General features: G+C 34.4%; 1 long non-coding RNA gene across 1 annotated transcript; it reads left to right on the top strand.

Annotated features, from left to right (window-relative positions):
* Positions 1-216: 216 nt before the first annotated feature.
* Positions 217-1,190, top strand: LOC146900499 (uncharacterized). The gene is made up of 2 exons (XR_015023286.1): positions 217-416; positions 1,128-1,190. It is a non-coding gene; the product is annotated as an uncharacterized LOC146900499 (long non-coding RNA).
* Positions 1,191-17,970: the final 16,780 nt, after the last annotated feature.

Genomic DNA, 17,970 nt, shown 5'->3' with positions numbered 1-17,970 from the left:
ATACTTTATTTTAGTCTATTTAGTTTTTTTCAAATGCAATCATTTAATAAAAAAAATATTATATTTTGCTTAATAGCTAATATATGAGCTCAAATTTGATTGGTTAAGTTACATGTTGTTGTTTTACGTAATTATCCTCTAAAAGCTATTATAAATTAGACCCTTTGGCCAACACATTCTTCACACCACAACTCCTGCTTTGCAGTTGTCTTTCATATTCCTTTCTTTTTCATTACGTAATCTTCGTATCTCTCTGTTCAGTTGAAATGGCACCAAAGATCGACTTGATTTCTGATATATCCCCTTCCAAAGAAAACTGGAATATCAGGGTTCGAGTCGTTAGCCTTTGGTTTGTGAGGGATATGAAAAAGGATCAACTTCCTTACTCCTTGGAAATGGTTCTAATGGACAATAAGGTAGTTTGATTCCATTTGTTTTTAGTTTTTATCTTTCTTTTTTTTATCAATTATTTTTTGTTTTTTTTTTGTCAAAACAATAATTTTTTTGTTAAGGTCGTGTGTAACTGTATCAAGGACTTCAGTTTTTTATAAAGCAAAGAGCGATTATTGTGATTTTTTTTTAGAGTATGCGATTATTGTCAAAACAATAATTTTTTGTTAAATTGATTCTTTTTTTTTTTATTCACAGGATGAAAAAATACGATCCTATACTATAATTTAGGAGCAATTGAAAACTTATTCACAGGATGAAAATTTATATTTTTTTTTGATCCCACGTTAGAAGCAACAAAAATATCTATTTTTCGTCCTGTACTATATACGTTCACCGTCCTATACTGAAATTTTTCACCGTCCTATACTAATCCAAACAAAATACGATCGGTTCAGTTTTTTTTTTTTTTATATATATCAAAGATCGATTATATCAATAATTTTAGAAATTGTATCAATAAATTTTTGTTTGGGTCCTTGAAATTTTATTTGTTTATATACAATTGATTGTTTATATTTTTTTGTCCGGCTGTTTTTATTTTTCGTTCTTCTATTATTTTATCCCTAATTGTATTAGGTCAATATTCGTAATTGTATTGTTCTCTAAATTAATCATATAACTTATTTATATTATAAAATGTTTTGTTATCTAATTTAAAGTTTTTTATTTTATAGGGTGACCGAATCAATGCGTCTGTTAGACGTACTCTCATATACAAGTATGAGAAGGAGCTGAAGGAGGACCGTGTATTCTCTATTGGAAATTTTAGTGTTGCTTCTAATGTGGGTACAAAAATAAAACAATGTGATGATAAGTTTGTTCCTGACCAAAAATAGTATTATCAATTAAAGCAAATCTGGTCTTTTATGTAAAGGAATCATTTTTTTTTAATCTTGGTTGATATTCTTTTCAGATGTTATGGGTATGCTGACAAAGGTGTTGTTCAATCCAACTTTCAGTGCTGCTCTTCTATTAAAGAAGAGGTAATTGAACGAGGTTATGGTTTTTTGTATTCGCTAAATGAGGTTGTGATGTTAAGGCGTCTACGTTTAAACAAATATGGATTCAGTTATGCTAACAAAAAAAATTGTACAGCGAGTGAGAACTCTTTGTAATTTATCAAACTTTTATTTCGTTGAACTGATTTTGTTGAAATCACACCCACGCTGAGTTTTGAGCGCCTCATACACTGGAAAATAGAAATGTCATAGAAATGTCGTAAAATGTGGTATTGGAATGTTGCGTATGATTATCACTTTTTCATTTTTCAAGATCAAATTCCATGTCAATTGTGATAGGCCTGTCATGTATTCAGTGTGGTTGGATGCTGCGAAGCATTTCATGTATTTCTGCAAACACTACAACATTCACTTATCTAACTTATTTCGGTTCCTAACACTTTTTTTAACTAATAAGGGATACTTTATTTTAGGACATAAAAAAAATTGGAATTGGAGGTATTTAATTGGAATTAAAAACGTATCATTAAGGAATATTAAAAATATTATTTCAGTTGATTCTATTTAATGGTCTTGCTAAAATAAACGTTGAACCTTCCCTAAAAAAAATAAAATAAGCCTTAAACCAAAAAAAAAAAAATCGGAACCTTCCCTCTAAAATCACAAAGACCATTAAACATGCATATTCATTGTACTTAAAAGTGAGAATTCCGTGTTATTTTCTTTGATTCAATTTGATTAAAAGTTATAATTTTATTAATGCATATTCAATGTACTTCCGTTTTTCTTTTGTACTAAAATAAAAATTGAACAGTTTAATGAAATTTCTTCAACAAAAAAAAAACAGTTTAATGAAATAAAAATGTGAATAATATTTGTTTTATAACTATTAGTTTTTAAGATTATATTCTTTGTGATAAATTATAAATTTGATAATCTTTTTAATAAGTTAAGATTATATTTTTGTGCACTACCAAAAAAAAAAGATTATATTTTTGTGAAATAAAAATGTGAATAATATTTTTTCTGTGTGAAGGAAACATGATTTTATTTTTTTAAAAATAAACACATACTTTGATAATCCTATTTGAAAATATTCATTGAAACAAATCAAACAACATCTTACATGCTAACATTTGTATTTATATATTAGTTAAAAAATGTGGTCAAAGTAAGTTATGTGAATAATGTATATTGTAAAATTGTGAAATGTATTTTGAAACGGTTGAAGTATTAATGAATTGTTGAAACTTTGACATGCTGCAATCAAGGATATCTTAAAAATTCAAGGTATTCTTTAAGTCATTTAAGAATATATAGCAAGTTTTCCATTTTCCATAGTCAATCACCAATGAATAACTTTTAAACCATCATAAAAAAATCCTATTTTATTTAAAAAAATAAAAATCATGAATTAAAAATTAATTGCATTAAAGGTAATCAAATTGTAGAAAATTTGAAATGCTTCAATCAAGACAATCACAAAAAACAAATTCAAGGAATATTTTAAATCACTCAATAATGAATATGTATGTCTTCTTAAAAAAAACAGCCGTGCTATATCCAGCAAAAATAATTTCGCAAAGATATCACGAGCGTATTACTTTTAACATGAACTAGCCTACCCCTAAAAAAATCATATGATGGCTTTCAATTTTTTTGTGCAAACTAACATTCAGCTGTTTAAGTTATTTTTTTATTTTGGATTTAATTTGTATACATCTACGATATAATTTTTTGGGTTAAATATGTTTTTTAGTCCCTATAAAATTACAAACTTTCAAGTTTAATATTTACAAAAAATTTATTCATTTTTAGTCTCTGTTTGAATTTTATAGGGACAATTTTGGAGGACCACAAGTGTCCATTTTTTGTAAAAAGTTTTCAAAATAAGGATTATTTTTACAAACTACAATATTATAAAGGTCTAAAATTACCGCTAAAATTTTGTAGAGACTAAAAACATATTTACCTCAAAAAAGTTTTACACATGCATGCTATCAAATCATTATATGATGTCACATTTTTAAATAAGCTCCTAAAATATCTTAAAATATATTTATTTGTAAAAAAATAATAAAAGATATTCTTTAGGATTCTTATAAAATATCATAACATTACATTGAATAATTGGATATACCCATATCTTATAATTGGAGCTCCTAAAAAAATTACATGATGGGTACATATATTGTAAAAGTCGTGGAGTAATAAACCGCTTTGACACACTAAACCAAAACGCTGCATTTAAAGAAAAAACTTGCCTCTATTGCCAGTCGTGAACGTTTCGTGGAATATGTGTCGCGATATCAAGCATTTTCCAAAAAAAAAATGAATATGTATGTCTCATTTTCTTATTTCTATTTAATCTTGACCCTCATCCCGTTCTTCAATTCATGTTTCTACTATTCTTGGTAAACAATAGATCATTGAACAATCATTAAAAAAAAATCAAACCAAGCAAGTTCTCGGAATCAATCAAAGTATGAAATACAAATTTTGGGACAAATAACTTATTTGATATTATGTGGTTGCTAATTTAAAATTCAACGGAAAAAAATTATGGTCAACCTTAAATTTTAAATGAAAGTTAAAAATAAGGTAACTAATTAGTTGTGGAAATTTCTACTATACTTATAAATGATTATTATAGTTTTTTATTTACAGGAATTTCGATTTTTATTGTTTTTATTATAGATTTTTTTATTATAGAAATCATTAAAAAAATATTGATTTCTATAATCCTAATGTGCATTAAATCATAATTAAAAAAGATATTTTATCAAAAGATAAAGAATGACAATTGGATATTTAAATGTTTGAGTTTTAATAAGGAAAATAATACATAATAAAAGAGAGTACAACAAGTAGTCTAACTCATATTATACCATGCAAACCATCTCCTTCTCCTGAAAAATAAAATAAAAATATACTTATTTTTTGTCCTAAAAAATAACCTTTTTTAAGTAAAAGTGGGATGATCACTTTCAACATCTCATTGTTTTTTAATGAACTGAAGCGAGTTTCATTGATGAGGGAAATAAAATCAATCAATAGTAAATGACCACTAACATAGAAAATACAATCATTTAATTCCTTCGTCGTTTGTAAGAAAAATCATTCAATAAAAAAAAATTAAGCAAACATAAGTTTATGATCATCATGGGTATAAAAAAAAGTTAATTATGGATGATGATACCTATTTAAAAAGAAATTAAGAAAACATGATTCAGCATCCACGCCTACAGGTGTTCACGGGATGAGTCGGTTTTCATTGTAATCTATTACCCGATGCAATCAAGTTTCATTAGGTTTGATCAATAAATAATTACACGTAACTTTTAAAAAAAATCTTAAAAATATATATAATTACAGGACATTCTATATTATAAAAATTTGAAGACTTGGACTAGATTCTACTAATTAAAATTTGAACACTTGAATTTAATTAAAACACTTTGAATCTCTATGACATGGACCGAGTATATAATAGTGTGAACACTGGGTCAATGCGTAGAAAAAACGCGTTGTATAGCTCAAATACAATGTTAAATGAGCAAGGATGGATACATCGCTGCGTGAATGCAGTAAAAAATAAGCAAAGGTCTCCACATCTTTGTGAACGAGTGTGGGTAAAGAAGTTAGTTAATAAGAGTATGATCCATTTTAGAACATGGAATAAAGGTACCCTTACTTGAACATATATGGAAATAGTTGACGTTAAAATGAAGATTAATTTGATGTGCCAACAAAAAACTATGTGGGTAGGTGAAAATGCGAAAGAATTAGATAGTTCAAGATTTAAGCATTGATAAACTGTAAAAGTTAGGTCGAGAAATGGTGTGAGCATTATTGTGGATAAGGAATTGCAAAAGGATATTGTGGATGTAAAGAGGATGTGAGATTTGATTGTATCCCACAAATTTTTTGTAACACCCATACTAGACGTATCTAGAAAGTCTAGCACGTGCGTTGAATTTAGTACTGGATACATTAAAAGATACAACAATAAAAATTTCGAACGAATTTATATACATTAAGACGCGTTCGTACAATATCAAATACATCATATCTTATTTATATAACATAAGTACATCCTTGTAATCCATATTCTTCATGCTTCGCGTACGAACGAGCTCTTGATGAAAAATCCAGTCGGCTACTAGCTTGCCATCCAATCTGTTTATCTGAAACAATAAGGATTGGGATGAGACATAATGTCTCAGTGAGTTCCCCTAAATCCTAGGCTATAGGTAACCTCGGGGAAACCTACGGTCACCACGTGTCTACATTACAACCTGACGGTTGATTATACGTGTGTGGGGACTTGCATACATAGACGGTAGTGCATACTAGAGCCATCATAATTTCATCTTACTTGTTATAGGCTTCACTTCCTATACGTGTCATGGCGGTCGAGAGAACCTAGGACCGCATTGCCAAGAATACGCTCTACGCATCGAGGCCTAAACATAACATATCATGACACGACTCTAAACCGGACGATTAGGGGAAACCTAAGATCGTCAACGGTATCATGTTCTTTACTTACTCTAATCCATGTCTTGTACTTATCATGTAGCATCTAGTGCTCTTGTTCTAAAACATAACGTGCATGGAATCATTCTTACATAATCATACATGGACTCTTCACGAGCATAACATCATCATACATATATACATACTCATAACATACATGTCGTACATAAGTTCATTTATTATGTTAGCGTTGAACAAACATTATCATCTTGGTTCATTTTACGGAAAGTCCCGGGTGGAGTAACCCCGAGTACAATCCCATCATAACCGATGTACGTACATCGGACTCCCTCAGTGTCGTGCGATCCCCTTGCGGAGCCTTCCCCGTTCCCATCATGATAACCTCTTGAATCCATACCTTCATGGATTGCAAGAGACACGAACACCTACATTCTTCATTACTCAGTACCATGTGATCCCCTTACGGAGCCTTCCCCGTTCTCATCATGAGAACCCCTTGAATCCATACCTTCATGGATTACAAGAGACATGGCACCTACATATACATAAATCATAGTCTTGACGTTCATTTAGGTCAAACCTAATCATGCATACATATTTACCTCGGAACCTTGATCGATCCGAATACGGTAAATGTTCATACTTATTCATCTTGTACATTCTTAATCATGTGCGAATATAACATACTTCGCGTCTTGTCATCTAGGGATTCTTGCTATCATGCTATTTCTCGACTACTAGGTCGAGGCTCTAGTTTTCCCTTGCTTAAAGGATAATTTACTACCCGATTCATAACATGTTTCTCTCTCGTATGCCAGGCCTTGCTAACATGTATAATACCTGCCTCTTTATCATAAAAATTCTTGCTTCATATAATCATCATTTGGGACCTTAGTTTGAGGGGTTTACATTTACAAAAGACTGCACGAAAGACCCGGAACGGAAAAACACCGAATCTGCCTGAACGAGCAAGCAGCACCAGATGGCACTACTTACTCGCCTAGGCGAGTGAACTTGCTGGGGAGGCGAGCTACTGCTCGCCATGGCGAGTAGAAGGCGAGCAGAACCCCCTGTTCGACCTTCTAGCTCGCCTAGCGAGCTATTTACTCGCCGTGGCGAGTTAGGACAGTCCAGCACCCCTAAAAATGGCATTTTAAGCCCAAAAACCTCAAACCAAGTGCCTATAAGTGTTATATGACCCTTAGGATCATTAGGAACCTGTAAAACATAAATTCAGCAAGTATTCACAAATCTAGCAAGCATGGCATACAATTGGGGTAACTAACATACACTTGAAAACCTAGAATTATCATGTTATTCATATCATTTAACATGGCATAAACATAATCCCAAAGGGTGGGAAATCTATCTATAGAACTCACCTAATTACAATCTTGAAGCAACTCCAAGCTCCAAGCTCAAACATGCCCAAAACCTTAGTTTTGCTCCCTTTGCTTCCTTGCTCATACCATTCAAACCTATCATCCTTTTCTTACAAACCAATGCACCAATTCAAGCTCAAAACCATACTTCAACATTACCCTTGATCATGTAGAAACCATTCCTTGTACCCATTTAGAATCCATCTTCACCACAACCAAACCCTAGTTTTCCAATCACATGATCACATCTCATAAGAAACAAGGAGAAGAGAGAGCATAATCCAAACCCTAGAACATGTAAATCCTTTCCCAAGAGTATCCAAACTTTGTAGAGGTTGGAGCTAAACCATTCTTGATAAAACTTTATGCATAACCCATCAATCTAACCACTACCAATCCAACCCTAACTCTTGATTTTCTTCTTGAGAATAGAAGTAGAGAAATCAACAAAGTACAAGCTTCCCCTTACCTTGAAAGATCATGAAGAAACATGACATAGAAGCTTGCCATGAAAGATGAAGGTTTGGAAGACTTGGTGGTGGTGAGAAGAAGAAGAATGGCGTGAGGGAAGAAGAGAGAAGGAAGAGAGAAGTTGCTTCCCAATTTAGAAAGAGAAAGAAATAAGAGAAATGAGATATTTTTGCCCAAAAATCATTTAAATATCCATTCCACGCGAATTTACCATTTTACCCTTGGCTCAAGCGTGTTAAAAACGACTCTGATACTTTTCCTGTAAAAAGCTGACATGTCATAAAATATTTCCAATAATTTACTTTCCATGAATTAAATTCATCTGACACGGTCAACGGGTAATATACCGATACCTTCAGGCGGGATATTACATTCTACCCCCCTTAAAAAAATTTCGTCCTCGAAATTTAGAGACCGACTACCAATCATCAGGATTAAAACTTACAATCTATGATCGGAGCCATACATTTTCTATTCATACATATCCAAGAAGTTCATCATTGCTTGTGTTTCATCTTGTTTCTCGATTCACATACATAAACATATAGCTTTCTAGATCTTAATATCACTTGAACTTGAAGTTATCTTAGTATATCATGATCTGGAACTTATCTTGCTACACATAAATTTATCGTCTCGGACCCATATCTTACCCGTTTAACTTAAACCACTCATACACATATCTTATCATAAACATTAACACTCAGGATTTGCCTTTTAACTGGAATCCTACTGGAACCAGGTTTGCCCTGCAGTGCTTACTTGTAACATTAAGATATCTATTCATGCATACATAATCTTATCGGGTAAGCATACACTTCATGCATAAATTTATTTACTGATCCTCGAGACACTTGCATCTTACTTATATTACTCATAATAACAATTCCATTAATCTCTTAACAAGTCTTGAGAAGTCTTCCGAACTTAGTGCATCCTATCGCACTCAAACTAATAACCAATGTCATGGTTCACATGCTCTTGAAACTTTCTAGCAAATCCACTTGCACATACATCAACATTCATAACCCTTATCCACCACATGTACATACTCTCGAGTGTCACTTCTTGTTAAGTGGTAACGATACGTGTTCTAGCATCTTACTTAATGAAATCTCTTAATTATTGGTATACGGATTCTTGGAACGAATAAATACTTGACTAAAAAAAAATATCATTTCAAAACTGGGTTAGTTTTGGTACTACATAACCACAAGACGAGTCTTTATATTTTGAAATGGTTTCATAGCTCGTCTCATGTAAACTTACTTACTTGCGACGTACCTCCTCAGTTTTGACAATGAAAAGTTTCAGGTTTAAAATATGCATCGTTCCCAAATTCCTTGATACCAATCTTAACCTAAAAGTTGTAAATCAAGCTATAGCATTTCTTAACAGTATCATTTTCACTTAACAAGTATCGCATACAAGGGCATGAAGCTCATTACATAAAGCTCAAAGGTTGTACCTCCTTTCTTGATAGCATGCTTAAACTTCAAAGGTGGATTCTTACCTTCTTAACGGATATACACATTCATATATGGCAACTCTTGCCCTTTTTATTTTTACTTAGGTGACTACACATACTTAAAACTTTTACCTTAACCATCACTGATTGAATAAGTATCCATCCTTAGTTATCACATTAAGAACTTCTCATTTATCGTATGATGCATTTCTGTTAAACCTGTGTTACCAACCGAATATTCTTCACAAAGATTCTTTCATACTATAATTCCATGGCGCTACTCTGATTCCCACCGGTTGGCTTAAACCATTACTCTAATCCGTTAGAGCAGTTGAGACTTCATATTTCTGCTTACCACTTGAATATTAACTTCTTGAACTATTCTCAACCTTACACTTTGTTCTTACCAATGCCTTGTAGGATCAAAACTCATGATGACTTATCTTATGCTCATAATACTTGTCTTGGGGGTAAACCTTGCATTCTTGCTGGTTGCATTTACAATACATATCATACTTGAATTTATTTCTGAGTAATCTCGAATTCCCATGACAATATCATCTCACACTTGAACATACTTTTCTTAAACTTCTAACCTTGTACCTTCGTATTCTCGCATCCTACATTTTGCTTAATCATACCATTGCTTGCTCGTTGATTTATCATTTAAAGAAAACTTCGTAAATTAGCGCACGGGTCATTGACGTTGATGATTTCTTACTTTATAAATATATTAAATTTAGCCCCGGCCATTACTCTAAATTCATAGAACGGGTTGATAACACATACGTGTCATCAAACCTATACTTTAATAAGTCTAGCCCGCTCTACGAGTATCGTAACAAACCGGTTCCTAGGAAAATCTCGTGAATTTTTTTTTTCCAAAATGTCAACTTCAATCACCCATACGCTTCAATCTTTCTAAAATATGTAAACTGTATGATTCAACATCATATCGAGCCTTAGCAAGTCCATTAAGCAAAACATAGGTTCGAGCGATACGTCATAATTCCTCATAACTTTGCACCGCTTAAACTTCTTACTTCATACCTCATGCATAATCATCTGTGACCTTCCTTCTAATTGCCGGAATTCTATACTCTTGGTCTTAACTCTTGACACATTAACTTCCAAAGTTACCTTAAACCGTATCGATTTCATTGATGGTTGCCCATGTCTTTTCTTTGAGAATCTTAGGATATGATATGCATTCGTTACCTGATGGCATAAAAGATTTTTCGTTACATCAAAATTTATTATGAAGACATCTCACCAATAGTCATTGCAAACCATAGGAACGAATTGATAGAAAACGGAAAATTTCGTCCCAGACTTGCTATTGGGGAGCTTCTCCAACTCTATTTCTCGGAAAACATTCTTTACATGAAATTCTTATTCTCAAGCATACAATGTACATCATTCATTCATATCTTCGTGAAATATTCTATAACATATGCATGGCAACCTCAACCTCTTTCGATACAATTCTTGGCACATCGGAAATCAATGTCTTATTCCTGATAGCATAAAATTTTCTCTTGAATCCTTAACTTTCTCCACTACGAATAGGGTTCCTCATTATGTCGCTACTAACATAACTTAACATCTTACATGTCCTTAACTTCATTCACATATAATGTTATTCCTGAGAGACTGCTGACTCCGTCAACATATATCGACTTCTAACTATCTTGTAACCTTGTATTGACATTCCAGAATATCTTAAACCCGTTCCAACAATCACTATTACCGAACATTTCGGTCATGATTGGATACATATCCAATTTCTGCACTTACGGGTACATGAAGGGTTGCTAACATCTTAACCTACACCGTCGGAACGTTCCTTCTTAACATGCCTTACATTCCCAGAGGATTCATACTTGCACCTGATTAGTTCACTGGCCACCTTTTGGCACGATCAACTACTTCATCACATACTTCGTTCCTCCTGGGTCCTATTCAGCTCTCAGGCATCCATTCTAATCGTTGAATGCTAAATTGAGTTGATCAGGCTCAACTAACAACAACAACTAGAACTTTTACCCGGAACCCAATGGTCCCACTACCTTAGTTGTAAATTAATGACACAAGGCACAGTCTGAATCGACCTGCTCTGATACCAAATGTAACACCCATACTAGACGTATCTAGAAAGTCTAGCACGTGCGTTGAATTTAGTACTGGATACATTAAAAGATACAACAATAAAAATTTCGAACGAATTTATATACATTAAGACGCGTTCGTACAATATCAAATACATCATATCTTATTTATATAACATAAGTACATCCTTGTAATCCATATTCTTCATGCTTCGCGTACGAACGAGCTCTTGATGAAAAATCCAGTCGGCTACTAGCTTGCCATCCAATCTGTTTATCTGAAACAATAAGGATTGGGATGAGACATAATGTCTCAGTGAGTTCCCCTAAATCCTAGGCTATAGGTAACCTCGGGGAAACCTACGGTCACCACGTGTCTACATTACAACCTGACGGTTGATTATACGTGTGTGGGGACTTGCATACATAGACGGTAGTGCATACTAGAGCCATCATAATTTCATCTTACTTGTTATAGGCTTCACTTCCTATACGTGTCATGGCGGTCGAGAGAACCTAGGACCGCATTGCCAAGAATACGCTCTACGCATCGAGGCCTAAACATAACATATCATGACACGACTCTAAACCGGACGATTAGGGGAAACCTAAGATCGTCAACGGTATCATGTTCTTTACTTACTCTAATCCATGTCTTGTACTTATCATGTAGCATCTAGTGCTCTTGTTCTAAAACATAACGTGCATGGAATCATTCTTACATAATCATACATGGACTCTTCACGAGCATAACATCATCATACATATATACATACTCATAACATACATGTCGTACATAAGTTCATTTATTATGTTAGCGTTGAACAAACATTATCATCTTGGTTCATTTTACGGAAAGTCCCGGGTGGAGTAACCCCGAGTACAATCCCATCATAACCGATGTACGTACATCGGACTCCCTCAGTGTCGTGCGATCCCCTTGCGGAGCCTTCCCCGTTCCCATCATGAGAACCTCTTGAATCCATACCTTCATGGATTGCAAGAGACACGAACACCTACATTCTTCATTACTCAGTACCATGTGATCCCCTTACGGAGCCTTCCCCGTTCTCATCATGAGAACCCCTTGAATCCATACCTTCATGGATTACAAGAGACATGGCACCTACATATACATAAATCATAGTCTTGACGTTCATTTAGGTCAAACCTAATCATGCATACATATTTACCTCGGAACCTTGATCGATCCGAATACGGTAAATGTTCATACTTATTCATCTTGTACATTCTTAATCATGTGCGAATATAACATACTTCGCGTCTTGTCATCTAGGGATTCTTGCTATCATGCTATTTCTCGACTACTAGGTCGAGGCTCTAGTTTTCCCTTGCTTAAAGGATAATTTACTACCCGATTCATAACATGTTTCTCTCTCGTATGCCAGGCCTTGCTAACATGTATAATACCTGCCTCTTTATCATAAAAATTCTTGCTTCATATAATCATCATTTGGGACCTTAGTTTGAGGGGTTTACATTTACAAAAGACTGCACGAAAGACCCGGAACGGAAAAACACCGAATCTGCCTGAACGAGCAAGCAGCACCAGATGGCACTACTTACTCGCCTAGGCGAGTGAACTTGCTGGGGAGGCGAGCTACTGCTCGCCATGGCGAGTAGAAGGCGAGCAGAACCCCCTGTTCGACCTTCTAGCTCGCCTAGCGAGCTATTTACTCGCCGTGGCGAGTTAGGACAGTCCAGCACCCCTAAAAATGGCATTTTAAGCCCAAAAACCTCAAACCAAGTGCCTATAAGTGTTATATGACCCTTAGGATCATTAGGAACCTGTAAAACATAAATTCAGCAAGTATTCACAAATCTAGCAAGCATGGCATACAATTGGGGTAACTAACATACACTTGAAAACCTAGAATTATCATGTTATTCATATCATTTAACATGGCATAAACATAATCCCAAAGGGTGGGAAATCTATCTATAGAACTCACCTAATTACAATCTTGAAGCAACTCCAAGCTCCAAGCTCAAACATGCCCAAAACCTTAGTTTTGCTCCCTTTGCTTCCTTGCTCATACCATTCAAACCTATCATCCTTTTCTTACAAACCAATGCACCAACTCAAGCTCAAAACCATACTTCAACATTACCCTTGATCATGTAGAAACCATTCCTTGTACCCATTTAGAATCCATCTTCACCACAACCAAACCCTAGTTTTCCAATCACATGATCACATCTCATAAGAAACAAGGAGAAGAGAGAGCATAATCCAAACCCTAGAACATGTAAATCCTTTCCCAAGAGTATCCAAACTTTGTAGAGGTTGGATCTAAACCATTCTTGATAAAACTTTATGCATAACCCATCAATCTAACCACTACCAATCCAACCCTAACTCTTGATTTTCTTCTTGAGAATAGAAGTAGAGAAATCAACAAAGTACAAGCTTCCCCTTACCTTGAAAGATCATGAAGAAACATGACATAGAAGCTTGCCATGAAAGATGAAGGTTTGGAAGACTTGGTGGCGGTGAGAAGAAGAAGAATGGCGTGAGGGAAGAAGAGAGAAGGAAGAGAGAAGTTGCTTCCCAATTTAGAAAGAGAAAGAAATAAGAGAAATGAGATATTTTTGCCCAAAAATCATTTAAATATCCATTCCACGCGAATTTACCATTTTACCCTTGGCTCAAGCGTGTTAAAAACGACTCTGATACTTTTCCTGTAAAAAGCTGACATGTCATAAAATATTTCCAATAATTTACTTTCCATGAATTAAATTCATCTGACACGGTCAACGGGTAATATACCGATACCTTCAGGCGGGATATTACATTTTTAGTTTAATAAGACATCTTTATTTTTTTTATTTTTTTTAAAGGAAATAAGACATCTTTAATGTTATGAGTATTTACTCACCTTAGGTAGGTTTGGAAGAATATTCTAAAGTTAAATTTTGGAAGGATTTGAAAGGTTTTTGAGCCTCAGTGCATATGATTGTGCAGAAATTAATGGGTTTAGGGGTGTTCGCGGTCCAGTTTGGATCGGTTTTGAGGGAAAAAGTCAACCGATCCAAAATAAAAATCATGACCATCCGATCCGATCCGATCCAAATATATGCGGTTTAATTTGGATCGGTTTTTGGACATCCAAAGTGCAACATGTATTTTTTTTATTAATATTAATATTACACATACACATTAAAATAATAGGTTTGATACAAAATATAACACAAATGTATTTAAAAAGTTAACATCATACAATGAAAATGATTGATTATATTTAAAATAGATGAAGTAGTAGTAATATAAATTAAATTAATGCAGTATATAATACTAATAAACTAATAAATATGTATTAAAATCTACTTTTGCGGTTTGGTTCAGTTTTGAAAAGGTGATTCGAAATCCGATCAGATCATAGTGATTTTTTCAAAACAACATCCAAACACATCCAAAAATATTCGGTTTTTTGTGATTTTCGGTTTTTTTGGATCGGTTTGCGGTTTTATTTTAGATTGGTTTGGATTTGAACACCCCTAGATATACCACAAGGAGAAAATGATTTTCTAGGAGGGGATCTAAATGGGCATGTAAGGAGTGTTTGATAAGTTTTAAAGGCGTGAATGCTGGTATAGCCTCGGGGTCATAAATGCATAGGGTAAATTTATCCTAGATTTTTTGTTGTCTTTTATTCTTACTCTAGGAAAATAAAAAGGAAATTTATTACATACAAGAGTGAGATTTCATTTTCTCAAATAAATTTATTTCTTATTAGGAATTATGGCAGAAATATTTGTTTGAATTTGAAGTTTTACATGGAGAGAGTGTGACTATCCAACATATAGTATTGGTTATGAATGTAAGGGTTAAGTTAAGAGCGGAGATGAGAGGCCATGATTGGGATACAAGGATCAAGTGGTGACATTTAAAAGATCAAAACCAAAGTGCTTTCCTACAAAAGATTTTGAAGGTAGGTTGTGTGAAGCTACATAGAAGCGAAAATGATACATGGAACAAGATGACATATGAGATTAAAAAAGTAGCAAAAGAGACACTAGAAGAATTAATAGGTTTTGGACCTAGCTAGGAGTAAAGAATCTTGGTGGAACCAAAGAGTTCAAATTAAAGTGAGAATCAAAACAGTACTTCACTAATAAAAAATAGGGATAAGGGTGATACATTTGAAGAATATTACACATTAAGAAATTTTGCACATTCCAACCTTGATGCCAAGGTTGATCTCGAGGGGTGTGTTTTTTAGGATATAGTAAAGGCTGATTAGAGTAGTTTAAGTAGTTAAGAGATACTTTTTTTAGGCTATAGTAAAGAAAAAACTAAGAGTTACTAACTCTACATACCATTCAACATTTTCTACATTTTTTAGGCTGATATGTTTAAATATAAAGGATTCTTATATAAAGCTAATATTTTTTCTTTCTCTTCAACATGCACACATATGCATGCAAAGGTGTTAATATTAATTTAGTGACTTTACATTTAATATGTAGATCTGCGTATCCGTGATGATGACTTGAAGAACCTTTGTTTGATTGAAATTGAAATGCTGCTTCAGAAAAACGGACAGTCTCTTACTGACTTCAAATCTATGCCTAGGCCAAACGCAGCAAACATGCCAACTTTCACAAACAAGCTTATCGTTGATGAGCTAAATTACAACAAAGATGAACTGGAAAAGACACACGCTGATATGTTACTGATGCTGATTGATGAACAAAGATGTATGCATGACAAGATCATGGAGTTCGTTGGTTCTGACGCCGATGGTTTCTTTTTCTTATATGGTTACGGTGGTACTGGAAAAACCTTTATATGAAAAGCATTGTCGGCTGCTGTTAGATTGAAGGGGTTAGTTGTATTGAATGATGCATCCAGCGGTATAGCGGCTCTTCTATTACCAGGTGGAAGAACCGCACACTCGACGCTGACAATCCCTATTGAGATTAATGAGGCATCATCACTTACGATGGAAAATGTAACACCCCGTTTTCCCAACATAAAAATTTCATTTAAAATCAGAGTATTTTGATCACAACGGAATGTCACATACTTCATTTAAATCATAAAATGGATAATAATAATTATCCTTCAAATTCAACATCATGAAAAATCTTAAACTGTTGCAGCGGAAAATAGTTCAACATTTTAAAGTCTTGGCACGCAGGCCTTATTGGAAAATCTCATAAATTAGTTCATAAAAGAGACACGTAAGGAATAGAAGTAAAAGCAAGCCCCCATCCCGTTACGTATCAGAGCACCTAGACACCAAGTGAGGAGTCCACTCACGAACGCCTCTAATCTTTATTACCTGCACATTACCCACGGTCGAGGCAACATATACGCAGAAGGGGTGAGATTTCATAATCAATACATTAAGCATATAATCCAATAAAATGCATTTAACAACTTAAACATTAATAACATATCAACAATTAACAATTATCATATTTTTCATTTCATAACAAATACAATCATCAAATACCATTACTAATTTTCATCACAAATCATAATCAACTTAACACTCAACTTGACGACACAACTCACCTTTGACCATGCAACTCTATCAACTCAACAACAACTTGACAACACAACTCATCTTTGACCATGCAACTCTATCAACTCAACAACAACTTGACAACTTAAACATCATGAAACTTCTTGATATGCAAATGCATGTGGTACCAATCAACAACAAAATGAGCATAATAGGCTCTTCAACGTGTGAGCACAAAGGCTGCCGGGCCTAAAGCCCCCAACTTTAATGAGCACAAAGGCTGCCGGGCCTAAAGCCCCCAACTTTAATGAGCACGAAGGCTGCCGGGCCTAAAGCCCCCAACTTTAATGAGCATGCAATGAACTCAACTTCCAACAACTTAGACAACAACATAAACAACTCATATGACTCATGATCATGGACCACTCCTTGAATTCTACAACATAGACCGACTCATGCAACTTCAAGACACTAACAGTCAAAAGCAGGGAACAGCAGCAAGATACAACATTTAATAACATTTGAATGCGTTAACATCATCTAAGGTATGAATTACATCAACATAAATACCATAAAGCATCATTATAACATTCATGCAACCACACTTCTAATCTCAGTCACCTGAACAGACTGCAGGGTCTATAAAAACATCCTAAACAGCTCTCTTACTTAATTCTAAGGTCAACTCAAGACTACACGTGCGAAGGGATCGCATCGGGACAATTTTGGGCAACTAACAGCCTAACTCGCAGTGGCGAGTAACTCTGCTCGCAATGGCGAGCAAAGCGTGCATTCTGGGTTCCTAAGTCCTTACTCGCAGTGGCGAGTTATTCTGCTCGCAGTTGCGAGCTTACAGGTCACTCGCAGTTGCGAGTTGCATTGCTCGCAGATGCGAGCTCTGGGTTCTAGCTCGCCGTTGCGAGTGTTCTTGCTCGCAGATGCGAGCGATGAATGTCAGTACGGCCAGAAACCTAAAAATCACAACTTTTCACCTATATTCATGATTCCTTCATCCAAATAGCATCTAATTATCATCTTAAGTCATATCTAAGGTCTGTACACTAATTTTGCATCAATCTAACATCTGTTCTTGATTCATTCATCAAAATTGATCCTAAACCTAATTCTCAATTC

The sequence above is a fragment of the Medicago sativa genome, chromosome 8 (assembly GCF_051527215.1).
Source record: "Medicago sativa cultivar Bolivia chromosome 8, Bolivia_mono, whole genome shotgun sequence".
In the NCBI taxonomy this organism is placed as follows: Eukaryota; Viridiplantae; Streptophyta; class Magnoliopsida; order Fabales; family Fabaceae; genus Medicago; species Medicago sativa.
The sequence above is the reverse complement of the archived record's forward strand: the minus strand, read 5'-3'. Positions and strand labels throughout refer to the sequence as shown.